This window comes from Fukomys damarensis, unplaced genomic scaffold (genome assembly GCF_012274545.1).
Source record: "Fukomys damarensis isolate Sample0158 unplaced genomic scaffold, DMR_v1.0_HiC HiC_scaffold_19, whole genome shotgun sequence".
Taxonomy (NCBI): Eukaryota; Metazoa; Chordata; class Mammalia; order Rodentia; family Bathyergidae; genus Fukomys; species Fukomys damarensis.
The window spans coordinates 26,861,289-26,880,650 of record NW_022900931.1 but is presented as its reverse complement, the minus strand read 5'-3'; the positions used below and the strand labels follow the sequence as shown (position 1 = coordinate 26,880,650).

At 50.7% G+C, this 19,362-nt stretch overlaps 1 protein-coding gene across 1 annotated transcript in view; it reads left to right on the top strand.

Annotated features, from left to right (window-relative positions):
* Ntf3 (neurotrophin 3) overlaps positions 1-19,362 on the top strand; it is a 56,479-nt gene that overhangs the window by 459 nt on the left and 36,658 nt on the right. The gene's annotated exons all lie outside the window — the stretch shown is intronic.

The following is a 19,362-nucleotide window of genomic DNA, read 5'->3' as shown; positions in this document are numbered from 1 at the left end:
AAGCGCACACGCACACACGCGCACCGACACGGACCCCTCCCCGCCTCCTCCCTCATCCGTCCCTGTCTGCCCGAGAAGCAGCCCTCAGTCTGGGAAAGTGATCAGATTCTAGGCACCTCGAATGAAAGGGGAGGTGGGGTCGACAGAAAGGCCGGAGAGGGTTCAGCAGGACCCCCATTTCCATGCACCCTTCCACCCTCGGGAAGGCGTTGCCCTGTAACAAAAGGGGGCGACCGGCAGCCCTGGTCTGGAGGAGAGTGCGCCCTGCGCCCCGCACCTTGCCCGCCCAGGCCCGGCTCCCCTCAGGCCCCACCGTGCCCAGATCTGGGACTCGCGGTCACTCCGAGTCTGGGGATCAGGACTCCGCGCTGTACCTGTGCTGGAGCCCCCAAAGCGCTTCTCGGAGCCGATCTGGAGAGGGACTCCTTGCGGGTCCCCGGGCTCCCCCACTCCGTCTTTGATCAGTTGTTGGGGCTTGCGCTCCAATAGGCGCGGGTGGGACCCTACCCGTTAGCTGCAAGCAGCGCGGCCCGGCCTCCTGGGGACCCTGGCTGGATGTGGGCAGGCTGGGGCATGGAGGGACCTGTGGGGCTGGGTCCCCCAAAAGGCCTCTGGGCCCCGAACTCCACTTGGGGGTACGCGGACAGGACAGCTGCCGGGAGGGAACTGGGTGCGGGAAGAAGGGGGCAGGGGTTGGGTGAGGGGGCACTGCTCTGTGCCTTGGGGCGCTGGTGGGTGTGCCCCAGGAGGCGCTGCTGCCTTCGGAAATCCGGCTCCGGTCGGTCTGTCCGCTGTCCCCTTGCGCGGCCCTGCGAGCCTCGGTCTAGGAAAACCCCTCTCGCTGGAATCGAGGGTCCGGTGGGAACCCAAGTGGGAACCTAGCAGTGGGGCTGATCCCTTCCCGGCCCGGGGTGGTACAGGGAAGTCAGTCAGCGAGGCCGCTTCTCCACCGGACAGGAGCCTGGGCCAGGGCTGCAGAGGCGCCCCTAGCTGTGGTGCAGAGTGGGGGTGGGGAAGGGGCCCGGGAGGGGAGCGGTGTTACTCTCCGAGTCTGAGGTCTGTGAGAGTGAGCTGGAAAACCTGCTTTTAGTACAGAGATGCTCTTTTCTACCCCGCGGACAAAACCTTGGGAGGAAAACACCTACAGGCTCAGGGCGGGGCGGCTGTAACTGGAGGGGACTTCAGTCAGTTCTGTTTTTGCAACTCTCCAACTCTCTGAAATTCTCCCGCACTCGCCTCCTGCCCCCTCCCTCCAGCATCTGCAACTCTCCCAGTGCTTTTGCACTAAGAAAGTCGAGAAGCAGAGCTGGTTCAGGGGATGAAATACAACTGCCTCTGCGCTGGGCTTCACACGCAGGCTGGAAGCAAGCTGGGGGAGAAGGGAAGAAAGCAGGCGTCCAGACAATAGGAAAGGAAAGAAGATGTCTGTGGCCTTAGCCCAGAGCAGGGTGCAAGGTTCGGAGCTGGTGAGGATGGTGCTGGGCTGGACTTGCAAGCTTTGGTTTTGTGTGGAGGAACTCTGCTTTCCTAGAAGGAGTCGGGAACTTCCTCGCTGGCCAGGAAGGAAGGGGAGACTTCCCAGCCTCTCCGCTAGCTCTGTCAATCCGGCCTGTGGGGAGCCTCTGTGCGCAGCATGAGGAGCACAGGTGTAGCTGGGGAGAAATCTGCGCTAGGTGCTGGAGACCCACGGCTCCAGCGCCTACGCAGCATGAGTGGGTGGGAAGGCAGCACCAATGTGAAGGGAAGGTGGACAAGGGAGTGTGTGGCAGGGAGCCAGGGAGCGGGCATGAACTTCAGGAGCAGGAGCAGACTATGAGGGTTCCTCAGGGAAGGAGGCCTGGCTGCTTGGAAGTGTAGGCACCTTTAAGAGGAAGGCTGGACGTTTCAAGAAAGATGTCCTGGGGTTCCCCAGTCCCTGCTCCCCAATCCAGAGAAGCTCAGAGAAGGAGGTGGGGAGGTGCGCCTGTAAGGCGAAAGCGCTTTGTGTGGCCCTGGAAGAGAAGAGGAAGGCCTAGCACAGAGGGAAGGCTGGCAGTGGCCACGTGGCATACCCGGCAGGGTGCGTGTTTTGCAGCATCCTGTGGTGGATGTATGTTTAGCAGGGAGTTCACTGGTCATCAGTTAAGTTAATGGGGCCAACTGGATGCTCAGCCCTCTGCCTGCTACTTGGGCGTGGCACACACCGACTGGAAAAATTCCTTCTGGGCTCAGCTGACCCCTGCAGTTTTGCCAAGAAATGGGAGGGCAGAGCTTGTTGGGGCTTCTTCAAGGTCTGTAACTCAGTTTCTAGAGAGGTTGATGGGAGCTGGGGGCAAAGGGAAGCTGTCTTGAAACCTCTGTGGCATTGTGGAAGGGCAAAGGGAGGGGTGGTATATGCTTTCGTGGGCTGGAAGGGAGCTGGAGGATGTCACCGCTTCTGGTAGAGAGCATGGGCTGGGGGTGGGAAGACCCTGCCATCAGGTTAGAAATGCAAGATCAGGTGGGAGAACTCAGTTTCCAGGAGTGTGTGTAGCCTGCCCGCCAGAGGGAAGGAGTCTGGGCAAGAGAAGGTGGAAGGGGATGGAGTGGTGCTCAGGAAGAGTGTGGGTGAGAGCGTCTGTTCTGTTCGACTTGGGTGCCTTCTGGGCTAACCTGAGTGCTTCCATGTGTGTGTGTGTGTACGTGCATGCATTCTGGCTTTTGTGAGCATGTGCGGTGTGGGTTCTTGCAGGAGTTCCGTGTGTCTGGGAAAGTATAAAAAGCCTCTTGGATGCCCAGGTGTAATCTCGAGGGGAAAAAGATGCAGATCCAAGTGGACCACAGGTGTGGGAAGTGAGAGACCTGGAGAAGGTCCCAGGTCACAGCAGAGACTGGCACACTGTGGGATGCACATCCCTGCCTGCCAGGGCCAGGGAGCAGGGAACCCTCCTTTCACTGACTGGATCCTGATCCTGAGAGGGTGTCTGTATGCGTGGGGGATTCGGGCTGCAGAACACTACAGCTGTGCTGTGCTGCACTTCTATCCTGTTTTGTTTTGGGGCCAATTTGTCTCTATAAGGAATAGCTGGTATAGGGATTGACCATTGGCTGGATGATGTGGGAGACTCTTGATCAGGGATCTCTTGATTTTAATCTAGTTCCGCCACTGGAACAACGTGAATTTAGAAAAAATAATATGCACGCATCCAACTCTCTGTTTCTCTTCTTGCAAAATGGCACTGTTGATAATGACTCACAGTGAAGGCAAGTTTCCTCCTCTCTTCCCCATCAGAACTTGGTGTACTCAGCTACACAGCGCTGCCCAGAGATGACATGTAATTGGGCCCAGGTGTGGGCATGTCTGTAAGTCACCATGGAAGTGGAATCTTTGACTCTCCCTCCTCCAGTGCAAGTTGATAGTCTTGGTGGTGTGCAAACTAAGCTTCCTACAACTGCCTCAGTGCAGCCATCCAGAGGCAGGAGGCAGCCTGGCCCAGGTTTCAATTGATGAGAGCCTACACAGTTTACAAGCTATTCAGGAGAAAGGGAATCCAAAACTCAGTTATTAATTATCAGAGACATTTTCCCATTTTTAACATTAGCTATGCAGATCACAATGCCAAAACAAATGTGGCTTTGAGAACAGAAATAAATAGTAATTGTCCTTGGCATCACTGATATTTGAATAAAAGAGATGCAAAGCTCAGCTCTTCTATGTGGCTATCAAGGTCTGTTTTTCTCTAGATCCTTTGTGGGCAAGAGCCTGCTTGGACAGAGGAAAGCCTGAGCTTCAGATTTGCAACTTCTGTGTGCCCAGTGCAACCACTTTCCCTAGAGATGAAGATGGAGACACGGAGGCATTGAAACCTCCCAGTCCTCCCAGAAGTTAGCACATGCTGTCAGCTCCTGGCTCAGAATCAAGGCTCCCATCCTGGAGTTCAGTGGCCATAAATAGGCAGGAGCTAAGCTATTTCCATGAGGCACTAAACCAATTCCGTTGCTTTTCTTGGCGAGATCAGGCCAATTAAGTTGATTGGAAGAGGTCACTGCTGATGGGCCTCACATTCCCCAAGTGGTACAGGCCAGGAGAGTTTAATTACATAACATTTCCCATCTCTGCAGTTCCCCTCCCAGATGTATCAGATGTTCAGGACTATCCTCTTCCCCACCATTCAGGATACCTAATTGAGCAGGCAGGTTCTGCTCTAGGCTTCCCCAGACCTTTTCCTGCACAGCTCCAGGTTCCCACCGAATGGAGTGGTAGAAATCTATGTGCAGGCTGGAAGTGAGAGCAGGGCTTGGAGCTGACATGGAAGACCCTTGAAACACACCACCCTGTTTAGTCTTTGTCAACGCCTGCTGCTTTACTCTTGAATGAGGCAGGCGGCTTCTGACATTGGAGATCTTGAACCAATGACGCTTGTTTGAGTTTGGGATTTATTTTTATTTAAAATTGACTTTGTCAGAGAAGGGCCGAGTCTTCTATTGAAGACCATCTTAAGCTGCTGATAAGGTGTGTGAATGCAGTTTGTTCACAGACAGGTGTATGCAGAGGGAGAAGTGACCATGGTGTGTGTGTGTGTGTGTGTGTGTGTGTGTGTGTGTGTGTTTGTTCATGCGCACATGAGTGCATGTGCACACACACACTAGGGGACACAGGAGGCCAGGAGCTGCCCTGGCTGGGTGGAGGCATTTGTAGAGCTTGCATTACGGGTGAATGGAATGTGGGTGCCTGGCCCAGAATGGGTCGTTCTTATATTGCTTCTTGCAGACAGAGCAGCTCTTAGAAAACACTGGGTGTTTCATCTTTCAGGACATTTGTGTAGAAGGATTCTGAGCTTTTAAGCATGAAGCCAGAGTCTATACCACCTGATTTTTGTCCAGGAAAATTTCTATTAAGATCAAAGCTGGACAAACAAAACAAACAAAAAGCACCCTTTAGAGGGTTCGCTTCACACCTGTGAGAGTACATGCTGACAGCCCAAGAGCTTTGTCCATTATCACTGAGCACAGTTTTCCAGCCTTTCATTCTGGCTAGAAATACCAAGGGGCTGGAGACCTCCCGCGCCTGGGTGGGCAGAATGTCTTGGCTTTTGTGTCCTTGTTTGTGCAGCAGCGCTGACTGGGAGCCTCTGGGCCTGGCTGGAGTTTGACAGGTCTCTGGCTGCAACAGTGGTTTGGCTGGAGAACATATTTTCAAGGGGAAATTTGGTGTGGCTTGCTGTGATTGCTTGTTATCTAGCAAGCTCTCCGAGGATGTTTGTCAAGCCCAAAGCATAAAGATTTGTTCAGTCAGGGATGTTTGAAAACAGCAGGGTCATTCAACAAGGCCTAAGCTGTTGGAGTAAAGAGAAGGATTGCTTATTGATGTCAAAAGACCTCAGAACAAGGTGATCCAAGCAGCATGAGGCAGCCATTGGCCTGCTGATGAGAGGGTAGGAAACCAGGCTGGAGACTGAGTTCAGTTAGTAAGTGACCTGGGCATTCACTGCAGCTGTGAGGAGGCTGAATTAGATCTCACAGTCCTATTCCAGCTCCAGCAACTAAGGGTTCTACAGTAGCCCTCTCCACCTATTTGATCGATGCTGATACACCTCACTTGGAATGTGCCTTGACAAATCCTTACTGAGCTGTTTTTATGTTTAGGGAATAGGTGAGTCAAAGATACCCAAAGAATTTGCTGGAGTGTTTTGTCTTGGCCAAGACTGTGCTGATGTTGGCTTAGCATTTTCCTGAAGAGGATGGGTTTGGCCTTCTGGTAGACCTGGTGCTCATCATTCGGCTTTTATTCAAGTAGCTTTCAATGTCAGTGTTTCTAAGACAAACCCCTCTTTAAGATGATTAATGATGATAATGGTGATGATAGTCAATATCTGAGTGCTACTGGTATTATTACAGGTATTATCTCAATGCCACAAATAATCCCATTTACAGGTGAGGATCCTGCAGTGCTATGAGAGTAAGGGACATGCCTGTAGTAACAGAACTCCCTGTTAATGTGCTGGCTGTCCATCCCGAGTCTACCACCTGCCATTCAGATTCTGTTTTCAGTGTCAGTGATGCCATCCAGCTGGGAGCTGGTTCCATAGCATTCTACAAAACTTGCTGTCCCACAGGTCAACGTGCTCCACTGGAAGTTTCCTTTTCATGTGCAAGACAAATGTTTAGGTTTTCTAGCCACCTGCTGGCAAGCATGTGTCCGATTTGACTTAGCTTCCATGGGCCCTGCCCCTTTCCTTCCCATTCTGTTGACAAGGGAATTTGCCCTTCCAGAATTCAGGTACTGATTTAAGCCACAATTGCCTCCTTGTTAACTCTGTAAGATGGGAGCTGGACATCTGGTTTTGATCTACATGCCCACCAGAGGTGGTGGGTCCCAGCAGTGTTGAGTCCTGGGATAAGAATCAAAGGGAATCTAAATACAAGGGACTATGAGGAGAGGCCGTGAGACCCCCACCCAGAATGCAGAAGGTGGCTTTCCTTAATAGGCAACGGAATATGCACCATCTAGACTGGGGCCAAAGTTAGGGTTGATTTCTTGTAGGGACTTGGGTTTGTCTGTGTAGCAAACCGAGCAATGTTTAATGCTGGTCAGAACAGCTATAGAGTCCTCTGGCCCTGGCTTTGGCCTCCTCATGCAGCACCAGAAGTGGATAAGCCAAGGGGCTCTTAGGGTGACTGTTGTCCTCTTTCAAGGGTGTGACTGAAGGTCCTTGTTCTTTCTAGACATGTTTTCCCACTAGCATTAGCGTGTGTGCCCCCCCACGCACACCTCAAGCCAGCTAACTCGATATGACTTTAAGCTGTCGCTTACGGTATTTGTATTGTGAAAATAGCTACAGTGCCCTAACCAAATACTGCTGGATTGTGAGAGGGTCGATGCTCCAAAATATTTATTTGCTTTGCTTAAAACTTTCCACTTGTAGAGTGATATTTTTCTTCTTTACATAGAGAATAGAGCCTTACTTTTTTACCACAGCCAAGCCCAGGCATTTTGCTACCCTCTCCTTCTGTTTCTAGGTGTAAGCCCCTATATTTTATTTTTGCAGTTTTTTAAAAAAGATTTATATGACAAATTTCACTTAGTGCAGTACACCTAAAAGGAAATCACAATGCACTGAAAGATTTAAATCAGGGACTCAGCATTTCATACAAACAGCAAGAGAAAACTCTTCAAGTACTGGTATTGTGTCTCAAAATTTCCTCATTAAATTTTTAAAAAGCTTAAAATTACGTGCCTTCCAGGTTATTACATGAAACTAGAATTAACAAGCAGGCCAAATGGTTCACTTCTAATCGCAGACACAGCTTTTGTGTTGAACTATATGAAACAGCACGTCTTTCAACCTGCATCCAGTGTTCCGTGTAAATCGCATAAGAGCAACATTTAACAGATTTCGACTTGAGTCCCCACTACTTAAAAATACCCTTCTCTCCTGGCTCCAAGCTATTCCTCGGGGAATATGTTTGAACATCTCAGTCTGAGAGAGCTCCGTACTGGGTCTTGAAGTCTTATTCTGATAGTTCATAAGGTATTTCTACTGAGCTCAAAGAGGAGGTGTAGCTCTTGAAACAGCTTGATTTCCCAGCAGGTGTGTCTGACGGTGGAGAAGGGGCCAGCCCTCCCGACACCCAGCTGGTTACCTTGTCACCTTCCTACCTGCGAAGGACTTGGATGAGCTGTGTGGCTCTAAGCAGATCTCTCTCCCTCCATGAGCCGCTGTTTCCTTTTCTGGAGAAGGAGGGAATTGGGCAGTCAGGTGGACCCTGATGGTTGTGAGGCTGTGACTGTTGCGATGTTCCCTGCTTCTGCCGCTCCCTCTGCCTCACTGTAGCCCACGCCTGGGGTTTCCAGGTATCCCTGCTTGCCTGGAGGACTTTTGTGCAGAAGTGTGGAGGGGGTGGAGGAGGAAATTAAGTTATGTGATGCCAGATAAGTTATTGAACATATGGAAGAGTGCATGTTTATAAAGTGCTAAAGAAGCAAGCTTGCCAGATTTGTGGCGGATCTTGGACTGGGAGCTGGGAGCTTAGGGAGCGGTTCATGTGGGATGGAGTTGTCTGTGAATAGCTGATTTCAGTAACCTAAATCAGAAAGATCTCAGACCATGAGCCGAGAGACCAGATTCTGTCTCGGACTCTACCAGAGACTAACTGAAGTTTTAGAAAAGCCCAAGCCATACTGGGGCTCATTTTCCATCTTTCTTAGAGCAGAGAGTCCAAGGCTACAGGCTTAGATGATTGCTGAAATGTCATTGACCTGTGAGAACTCCAGGCTAGTAGAAAAACCTGGGAGGATGGATGAAGATGGCAGAGCTTTAGTGGGAAGGGCAATATCTTGATTGGGAGATGGTGCATGGGGCCGAGATAGGCATCTCTTCCTATGTTCAAGACAGCATCAGAGACACACTGCGTGTGCATTTATATGTCAGACGCTCATCCTTCTGTCTACCTGTGATGCTGAAAGCACACTTTCCATCTCTGCTTATCTGTCCCTTCTCCAGGAAGGCTCCTCTGTCTCGCAGAGCCTGGTGCTCCCTTCCCAGCCTCCCTATGTTACACCACTTAGCAGGATGTGTTGTGTTTTCATTCCTGTTGTCTCACTGGAATCCGAGCTCCACAAAGGAAGGGACCTGCTCTTTTCATCTCTGTGTCCCCAACACCTGGACTGTGGTCTGGCATGAAAATGCAGGGGTGAGTGAATATGTGACCTGCCATCGCTGTGCTCAGGTGCACAGCACTCACAGGACGGCCCCAGGAACAGCTCTAGGGCAGCGGTGCACTTTGCCAAGGGCTCCATTCTGTGTTCTCTGAGCTCCCGTTTAGTTTGTCCTGGGCTGAGACCATGAACGCTCACCGCCCTCCCCGGAAAAGGCTGTCCTGGTCCTTTTGGGAGCCCACTCCCTGCATCTGAGCCTGCTCAGTTCTTCGGCAGACTTGGTCTTTTGGTCATGGGGAGTGGGGTGGCACCGCTTATGAATTAGGTGCAGCTTGAAGCACACATGCCTGTCTCCTGTCAGTGGCCCTGTGCTAGAAGTGAGGTTAGTGGGGTCCTGGCCTCAGGTCTAGAAGCTGGTGAGAGACAAGCAGACTGTGGTTGTGCTCTGGGGAAAGGTAATGTGGGAGGTGGAAGGCAAGGCCCCCACTTCAGCTCCTGCTTGTTCATGTGAACAGCGATAGAGCAGCTGGAGGGTTCGTGCAGGAATCTCAATTCTGGTGACACTGGTGCTGTTCATCCTGGACTCCAGCGCCAGGATAGGGTCAGCATGGACCATTGCCCTGTGAGCTTTGGCTGTTTGTGGGGAGGCTTTGGGGAAAGACTGTGAGGTGCAGGTGCCAGATCTTGGGGGTGTCTAAGGGTGTGAGCTCACAGGACACTCTGGAAGCATCCCAGCTGGTGGCACTGGTACTGAGCTCTGGGAGAAGAAGGGGTCCAACTCGCATGTTCCTCTCTGCCTCCTGCTCCATTCGGCGTGTGTTGTTTCAGTGTCCTCTTCTGACACAGGGACAGACTGCCATCTACTGTCCACTTCTGTCCGCCAAGTCCCTCCTGCGCAGGGAACTCTGTCATTCTTTGCTCCTTCTCCACATCCTGTTTTTAATGGATCCAGATGCCAAGGAGAAATAGATCCCATGTCCTCAGTGGTTTCTTTAGAATTTCAAAGGGAGCCTTAGGAACCACAGCACACCTGAGGTGCTTTTCCTACTTGTCCCTAAGTGTTGCTTCATGGGACCACCTGACCAGTCCTGAGTCTTCCTGACCTCTGTGCTAGGTGCCACATGGAAGGCCAAGAGGCTGAAGGTAAGGCCTGGCCTTCAACACCTTGCAGTCTCCTTGGCATACAGAGAAACTAGCAGGTGTGACCAAGTATAACTGACAAGGCTGGATGAGGGGCAGGGACCGGAGTGGCTCTGGGAGATTGGAGGAAGGTCCTGGCAGACCAGAGGCCCTGTTAAGGACCAGTGTGGCCAGCCTGACTCAGGTGTACTTTCCCTAACTTCAGGGGAAGGCCAGTGTTGGGGTTACTCCAAAGCCCTGTGGTGTCCTGTCACGGGCTCTGAGTAGGAGTGGGGGACATGATGGGCTCATCGTCCAGGCCTTGGGGTAACCTCATCTCCGCAGTTAGGCTGTTGGTGTTCTTAATGTCCAAGGCCTTCGGACCCCTGACGCTGTCACATACCACACTTCCACACTTGTGGATGTGCAGATCCCAGGCGGATGGCCCTGTACACTGTGGGAGGGAGGGGAATTCCTAGGGAAATTCTGGGTGCTGCTCAGATTTGATGGTGTGAAGGCTTTGGGTGACCCCTGCATGCTCCTGTCACCATGTCACTCCTTGAATTTCCTTCCAGAAGTGCATCTGTGTGGTGCTGGGGTCAGGAAAGCGCCCCCCCGCCAAGAAAATGCATCAGGCCCTGCCCCTGGTCATAGCTAAAATGGGATTCCTTCACATTAGCACTCCTTTTGCGGCTATTTTTTAAAAAGCATCTGAGACTTTTCATGGCTATGGAAAGAAGATTGTTTTCCAACAAGTCTTGCTGTCATTCTCTCTTTTCCTCTTTCTTAGACTTTAAAGTACCACCAAGGAAATGTCCAGTGTGTTTATTTCATATTGATGCTCACAGAGAGAGAGAGAGAGAGAGAGAGAGAGAGAGAGAGAGAGAGAGACAGAGAGAGAGAGAGAGAGAGAGAGACAGAGAGATGCTTTATAGTGTGGGTTGTTACCAAGCCTAGGAGATGCAGTTGGGTTACTAGCTGAGAGTCCTTGGTTCGTCACTGCAGTCCTCTGACGTTTTCTTCTTCCTTTCTGGCTCCTGTACAAATCAGGAATGCCTCTTCCCAGGCTTACATTTCTTTGAGGGGTGCTGTATAAAGTCACCATCTGCGTGCAGGTCTCCTGAGTTCTCTGGGGACTACTTGAATGAGACACTGTGAAAGACAGAGCCTTGGAGAAGGCCAGATTTTGGACTAAGGGGCTGGAGAAATAATTGTGGTGTTCAGCGCAGGCTTTCCTGTGGCTTGATGGTGTCTTTGACTCTTGTCCAAGCAGAGTCAGTGGGCAGCTGCTGGAATAGAGAAAAAGAGAAACTGTCCCTGCCCAACCAATGTGGAGAAAGATAATCAGCTCCCCACAGCACACATGGAGCCGACAACCCTGGGAAATCACTGGGAAACTTTCTGCTGGCACATGATTCCATCTGTGATTACTGGAGAAAGCAGGAAAAAATGGAGGAGATGAGCATTCCAGGTAGAAGCCACCTCAGGGGAGCGGTCCCAGGTGGGCAAAAACAGGGCTTAGCAAACTAAGAGTGTGGGGGCGGTGACACTCAGCCAGAGAGGAGCAGGGACTGGAGTGTAGAGGTGTATGGGAGCTCACCAGGAACTTGCTCTTTTCCTGAGGGGCTGGTGATCCTTGCAGTCACATGGCACAGGCACAGACAGTCACACCTCCTGTTTGTCAGAGGATCCTGCCGGCTACGATGTGGAAGAGGGCTCTTAGGAAAGAGCTGTTCCATGAAAAACAAAACCACCAGTGGTTGGATGGACAGAAGAATGAATGAATCAACAGCAAATAAACGAAGTCAGAGAGAAAGGGAGCAGCAAGCTTGATTTGATCTCCAGTTACCCGATAGCTCAGATCAGTGCTGGCTCCAGGGGAAGCCATGGCAGACTGGGATCTGAGAGGTGACATGGGATGGTCCTGGCTGTGTGGCGTCCGGGATGAAGATGGTGATTCTTAGTGTTGAGAGTTCAGGGAGGCTTGGCAGTGGGGAAATCGCCCATCTGCTTTCTTCCCAATTTTATTTCTTTCAAGATCATGAAGATGGATTTTGGAGATACGACCACGGCGATGACCTGCTCCACAGGAAGCTGCCATTGCGGGGTCCTCTTCCTAGGTTCACAGTAGAAAATGGACAGACACTGACGTTTCTGGGAACCTGAATGGCTCCCAGATTCCTGGACATCAGGTTTATCTGTAAATTATTCTCAAAGGTTAAAGATTCGATGTGTGTCTCACAGTCTCCTGAAGGTTCCACGGAACCGCTTTTGCCAGGCGTAGATCTGTATGGAAAATGCATGCAGGGTCACAGTGACTGGAGTCTGTAGGAAGAGTGTGTGGGACAGTGACAGACACCCAGCATGCTATCAGCAAGGTGGGAAGTAAGGCCGAAGGGTGCCAAGGACACATCTCAGAGTTTCAAGTCATCCTAAGGATCTTTGCTCAACAAAGATGCTCCGTGTCCTGCCATTCTGTTCTTGCCATGCACTTGCTCTTAGTTTCTCAGGACATTGTTCAGGGCAGTTAAATTTAAATTGCCACGGCCTGGGATAGAGCTGTACAGTCTCTAAAGCTGGTGGAGATGAGTCCACTGTGATGCCAAGGTTGAGGGCCGGGAGCCCATGTTAGCAGCCTGCTGGGCCTGCCCTGGTGCTCCGCAGCTCTGTGGAGGCCCAGGCCCCTCCAGCGACCTTGGCATAACTGGGAAGACTGGCATTCGGTTTAGGATGCTGAGCGTCCACTCCTCCCTGTTCAGCATCGGCATCAGAAAGGAGAGGTCAGGAGGCCAGGTGCTTGGCAGGTTCTGAATGCCCACCGCTCTTCACCTCCTGGAGGGAGCACTGAGGTGAGTGGAGGGTGGAGAGGAGAGAGACAGAGTGGACCAGGTTTCCCGGGGCGTTGGCAGTGGAGCAGGTTTTGTGTCACCCCCTTAGCTCTCACAGCAACCTTCAGAGGCAGGCATTTCACCTGGCTGCACTGCAAAGTTTGCCTGGTGCCCGCACTGTGGAAATGGTCTGTGACCCCTCCTGCTTAGCTGTCCTCGTGGTTTCTTACCCCGGAGTCTGCAGACCAGCCAGGGCCTCCTCTGGCGGTGGCTGTGGACCAGAGCCCACCAGGGAGGAAAGTGTATGCGCCCTCTCTGTGTTCTGAGGCTGAGCCCAAAGCTCCAGCCGTGGGCCAGTCCTGCCGAGAGGCCCACCCGAGCACGTGTCCCAACCAGAAGGCCTCCACTTGCAGAAAGCAGCTGCTCCCCATATTCACGTCTCTGAGCAGTGGTTTAGGGAAAGAGCCTCAAAACCAAAGCCTGAAAAAAGCTCTTCCCAACCATATATCCCTGATGTTTAAAGTGGACCATATGGAATCATTGCAGTCTCTGAGTGTCTCATTTACAACTCCTGCAAAAAATACTTCTGTGAGGCTGGGTATGGTGATGCAGACCTATAACCCCAGTACTCTGGGAGGCTGAGGCAGGAGAATCATATGTTTGAGCCCAGCCTGGAAAACTTAGCAACTTAATGAGATCCTGTCTCAAAATAAAAAATAAAAAGGGGCTAGGGAGGTCTCTCAGTGCAGAGGCTCTGGATTCAGCCCCAGAATCATGTGCACATACACAAATAGATGATAAATAGATAGATGATAGGTAGATGATAGATACTTGATAGGTAGATGATAGATACATGGATAGATGATAGCTAGATAGATAAGAGATGATAGATAATTGATAGATGATAGATAACAGACATGATAGATGTCTGACTGGGCCTGGGTCCCCGGAGCTGATGTCGTCCCTGGCTGCGTGCACCTGACACCTCCTCGGCTCCCCAGAGGTGCAGCCACGCCCTTGGCAGTGGGCTTTCTGCAAATCAAGGGATGCAGCGTTTCCAGGGGCTGAAAGAGGAACAAAAACACTCATCCTGCCTCCAGGGGATTTGTTTTGTTACCACAGGCACAAACCAGGGCCTGTTGACAAGGGACCACGAGCCAAATGTCAGGTTGACCTTAGGGTTAGGGAATGTTAGACAGATTGACAGCAAGAAAAATTGAGTCGTTTCCCAGTACTCTTCCTATAGGAGAATGTACAGGAACTGAAAATACTGCTTGGGCTATTTCTGCCTTTGAGCTAACAGTGAAGGAATCTAAATCTCACTACAGTGAAATATACTGAGAACTGACGTTTATGCAAAAGAACTGAGACTCCCTCTACTTCTGCGGGTTACTAATGGTCACAACCTCCTAGAGCCTCAGTTTCCTCTTTCGTAAAGTGGGAGAACAAACTCTAACGGCTTAACACACTTAACATGGGGTTTAGGTGAGACCACTCCTAGGGAAGTACTTTGCAAGCTGTTGGCTACAAATACATGTTATGGTTTAAAACAAAACTTTCTTGTTTCTTTTTCTTTTCTTTCTTGTTATTTTATTTTCTTATTTTTGTGGTACTAGGGATTGAACCCAGGGCCTTCACACTGAGCTATGTCCCTATCCTTATATATTTGTTTTTTAACCTTTGGAACAGGGTCTCACTAAGTCGTTTGCCCAGGCTGGGCTCAATCTTGAGTTCTTCCTGCCTCAGCCTCCTGGGGTATAGAGACTGTAGTCACGCGCTGCAATGGCTCTGATTTAACCTGGTCCTTTCTTGCTAATAACACATTGCTCTTTGCAGACCCCGCAGTACCTCAGTGTTCTCGACATACTGTGGCTTTCAGGGAAACTTTAGCTGGCACATAAGGAACAGACAGGAATCTGACAGCCGTGGCTTGAGAGAACAGCAGGGTATCACTCTTGCTCTTTATGTTAGTGTCGCTGGGACCTAAGACTTGGAACACTGCCCTTGGTGATGGCTGCTTGCAGTCCATAATGCTGGGGTAGGGGCCTTGCTGTCTGGGAAATCTGAGTTTATTTTCGTGTGGGTTGTGCAGCACTTCTGCAAGGTGGGTCCCTGCCTTGTCTCCAGCTGTGCTTGTGTCCTGCTCAGCACCTCCGTGCCTGCAGAAGCCAGCCTTACCCCTTCTGGCACTGTGGAGGGCCTGGTGACCAACCTCATAAATGAGCTCCACCCCCACTACAACAGCCCCTTCTCTTTTTATTTATTTCCTTACATTATGAAAGTCCCTCTTCCCCTGGAATATTTGCATTCTCATTTTATGTGTGTAGGACGCAGAGCCTTAAGTCGTTTAGATCACCAAAGGATGGCTTCATTGGGTTCGAGGGTTTTAAGTAGCAGAGTTAGCTGTTTCATTTCATGGCGCTGGCCTTCCTGGGACAGGTGGCTGTGTATCCTGTCAGCTGATCTTCTGGGACACATTCTCCTGCATACCTTGCGTGTGACTTCTATGCTTGGCTTCAGCTTTTCAAACTGCCTGTAGCTTCCTGAAGTTTTACCTTTACCTCAGGATTCCCCATAGTCTCAGCCAGTGAGAGTCTCCCTCTTTGGGGTTGAGCCAAGGTGGTTGTACGCTTATTTAATGTACTTTCTACTTCAAATGTAGTGCATTACAGGGGGGCAGATCACAGCAGCTCCTCGGCCTTCTGCCTTGATGCAGGAATCCCGTCAAGGCCTTTAGGGTGCCCTTGTCAGAGGCAGAGCTAAAGCCATCTGCTGTAGCGGTGATGGTGAGGAGACCTGAGCCCTCAGTGCAGTGCCAGCCCCACTGCAGCCCTGGCTCCTCAGAGACAGAACTCATTTCTTGGCCGGACGTTGTGATTTAATGCAGAGGCCCCACAGAGCACCAGCTTGGCTTTCAGTGCCATCCCAAGTCTTCTTGGCTGTGGGACCCAGACAGCACCTGAAGGTCTACTGGGCTGGCCTGAGTGCTGACGGTGCCACTCCTGTGGCCCTTGTCACCTTGGGCATGGAGGAGGCTCAGGGAGCTCCAGCTATTACTTTCCTGAGAGTCTCATTTTAAATATTAATTAGTCCAAGTGGAAAATGGAAGATCCAGTGTCATTTTAGGGAATCCTCGGGCAGAAGCTCCAAATAGACTTTATAAGAGACTAAGTAGGGATGAGACGGGTGCGTAATCACATGGGCTCTAGTCTCCGTGCATCATCTGTCTCTCTCTGTCTAGGTCTGGGCCCCCCACTCACTCCCAAATCCCTTAGGAAAAGAATCCAGTGGGCCCACCTGGGTCAGAGGTCCATAAAGACCCCTGAGCTGTGAGCCAGAGCACCGCTAGGCCACGCAGTCAAATCAACTTCAAAAGCTTAGGGACCCAGGTTTCAACCCAGGTGTGCTGCTTCCAGTGGGCTGAGCATACACCCCTAACTGACCCCTGAAAATGGGCTGTAGGTAGTCGTGACTCCTCAGGCAGGGGCACTGTGGACTCTAGGTGGGCTTGCATGGATCATCCTGCAGGGCACAGTCTCCTTCTGGGCTGTCTGGAGTCCCCATGCTGAAGCAGAGGGTAGAGACTGCTGCCAAGGAGCTCCTGCCCCAGGGAAGAGGGGAGAGGCAGTCAGACAGGAACACAGCACAGGGAGCTCCAGGCAGGGAGGAACAGGGAACTACTCCAGTTGAGTCTGGAGCCTTAGGCTGTGTCCAGGATGTCCCTGGTCTGCATCTCTGCAGAACGATTAGTCAGGACCTTTACCACAGGAGCCAAGATGACCTGAGTGAGCCACGCAGAGTTGCTAAGGTAGACCTGGCTACCCAGAGGCTCAGCAGGACGGGTCCCTCTGCCCTCTCACATAGAGTGAAAGCATTCAGAGCCATATCCCCACTGTTTTCCAGAGTGTGCATCTTAGACTCTCATCTAAGAAGCTCCTCTGAGCTCTTTCTTTTTAGTACTAGGACCAGAACCCAGGACCCAGAGAAGCGTCATCTTCTGTGAGACACGTTCTTGATAAGTTGCTGAGTTGCCCAGGCTGGGCTCAAACTTGCCATTCTCCTGCCTCGGCCTCCCAGAGTGCTGGGATTACAGCTATGCAGTACCATGACCAGCCAGGGCTTTTCCTCTTACATTCAAAAAGTGCAATCTTCCCTGCATGCTTACAGTTCCCAATGTGATTCAATTTTTTCCTTTTAATTTCCTGCATTTTGCAAGCTAGACACAAGCTTGAACAGTAAAGCCTTAGGGACATTTCACATGGCAAAGATTCGGATCCTTAAATCCTCGGTAATTAGATACCCAGTTCTTGATCTAGTGTGATGGCTTTCAATGTGATAATTTTTTAAAAGTCTGTTCAAGATTTGTTGGATTACTTATTTGCATATAGGATTGGGAGCATGGGTGTTATGCTGTACTGGGTCTAAGATTTCAGTTCCCATCTCAACTCTACAAGGTGGACATAATTTCTCCCGTTTTTCAGATAGGACACTGACACTTGGCAATTTCCTTTTCTTTCCCTCCTCTTCTGTTTGTTTCCTACATTTGCTGGGACTTTTGTTGATGGACAGCTTGTTGCACATGGAAAAGGCTTGGACTTAAATTTCTGATCTCTTAAAATTTTATTTCAGCATTGATATTGCCATTAAAGAGAGCCCAGTGGCAAGGGATTGTTACAGCAGCATCCGGGAAGGTACTTTCTTCTATCCGAAATGTTCAGTAAGCTCTGGCCATGTGAAACAGAGTAGCAAACAAAAGAGTCACCCTATGCCCTCAAGGAGCTTCTCTTCCAGTGGAGACCGTTCATAAGCACAGTGAGTAGGCATATAGACAGATAATACACAAAATTTCCCTGTGGGAATCACAGCCATAATGGAAAATAAAACAAAGCTCCTTGAGTGAGCGGCAATACAGAAGGTGACTGGGACTGGTGCAGTAATGTTTTATTCTCCCTGTTTTCCCGGAGACGGGAGTGGAAGCAGGATAGCGATGCAATGGTCAGACTGGACTTGGTGGTCAGGCAGGAGGGGTTCAGCAGCTAGAAGATTCGCGGCTATGGAAAAGTAGGGCTTGCTAATGGATGAGTGGGATGTGGGGGAGAAAACAGTGCAATCAGAGCTGCAGGAAGGAGAGGCACCTGTGTCTTTTTAAGCTCCTAACGCCACCAAAAAGAGCTTTTAAGTTTTTATACTGCAGTTACCATCATCTTACCTAAATTTGGAGGCTTCTCCTCCTGTCTTCTTTCCCTGCACATCCCAAACCTTCAGCCAAGCGTAAGTCTGGCATAGTGAGTGGAAATGGACTTGTGAGCAGGAGCCATGCTATCTTACCTTGGAATCCAGCTCCATCATTGAAAGCAGGATGATGCCGAGCAAGACACTGACACATCCATCATCCTCAAGCTCCTCATCTGAAAAGTATGGCTCATACTGTACCTACCTTATAGGACTGTGTGGGATTCAGAGGATGAAAGAGACACAAAATGCTAAACACAGGACTTGGCATGTAGGAAGCATTTAATGAATGATGGTTTATTAAATGAACTTTGAAGAGAATAAATTAATATGGTCATGAGTATACTATCTATATTCCTGTTGTTTTGGCTTCCAGAGATTGTTGCAAGTGTACTTAGCACCACAGTGTGTGTGCCTCCCTGACAAGACTTCCAGTTCCCGATGCCATCTCTGTCTTCCTTCAGGATCTCTTCCTGTCCTTCTCTCTCTGGTCCTCTGAGAAAGCCCTGCTTTAGAGTGTGGGTTTTCCCTGACTTCCGGACTGCCTACGTATGGATGTGTCTCTCCCCATCCCTCTTGGACTCCTGCTTCTTAATCCTTTATTCATTCCTTTTGGGAGGAACTGGAGCCTGGCTGGCAGCTTTTCCAGTTGGCTTTATCTGTGTGCCTTGTTGTAAAACTCTTCTCCTGTTACTTAGAAATTTCTCTCATTGTGCTTGTCCTCCCAGCAGATGTTGGGAGGATTCCTTACCCTACTTGTCTATTCCTGTGTCCTGCAAGCTTCCCTCTTGCTTAGGATCTTTCCCCAGCTGACCACAGCCTCTGTCCTGAAGATCTCCTGAGGCCCACAGCACCAGGAGCAGACAGGCAGCCAGTTCTTTGAAGTACTCACTTAGGGGACACAGTTTGAGTTTTCTAGATACATTCCAGGGGCTCTTTGATCTCAGGTAGACAAGCTTTAGCTTGCACTCCGTGGCATGTTAACAAAAACTCAGCCTCACAGGGTCTACTGAGGGAGGCCCTAGGGGAAGGAGGGAAGCCCAGGGAGACCATGGATGCTGGGAAGTGTAAAAGTTTTCTGGGGCTTCCGTGACAGTGTAACAGACAGCAGGTGGCTCGAGGCCACAGGAATTTATTGTCTTGCAGTTCTGGAAGCCAGAAGTCCAAAATCAAAGTGTAGGCAGGACCAGCCCCATCAAAAGGGCCGCGGGAAGCAGCTGCTCCAAGCCTCTCTCCCAGTCTGGGGGCCTCAGGCATTTCTGGTCCTGAAATCCCCACCTTCACGCGGCCATCTCTGTGTGTCCGCAGAGCTCCTTCCCTCTGCACAGTATAGATGCCAGGCGTATTGGATCGGGGTTCACCCTAACCACTTCACCCTAACCGGATTCCCCCTGCTAAGACCTTATTTGCACCTTAGGTAGCATCCTGAGGACCTTGGTTAGGACTCCAGCATAGCCATTTTGAGGAGCACAATTCAGTCCATGACAGGAAGGAACGGGGTGGGCGATGGAGGGTCCTGGGTGAGTTTGGAAGTGGCAGAGGAGAGCAGAATGGTGCCTTGAGCTG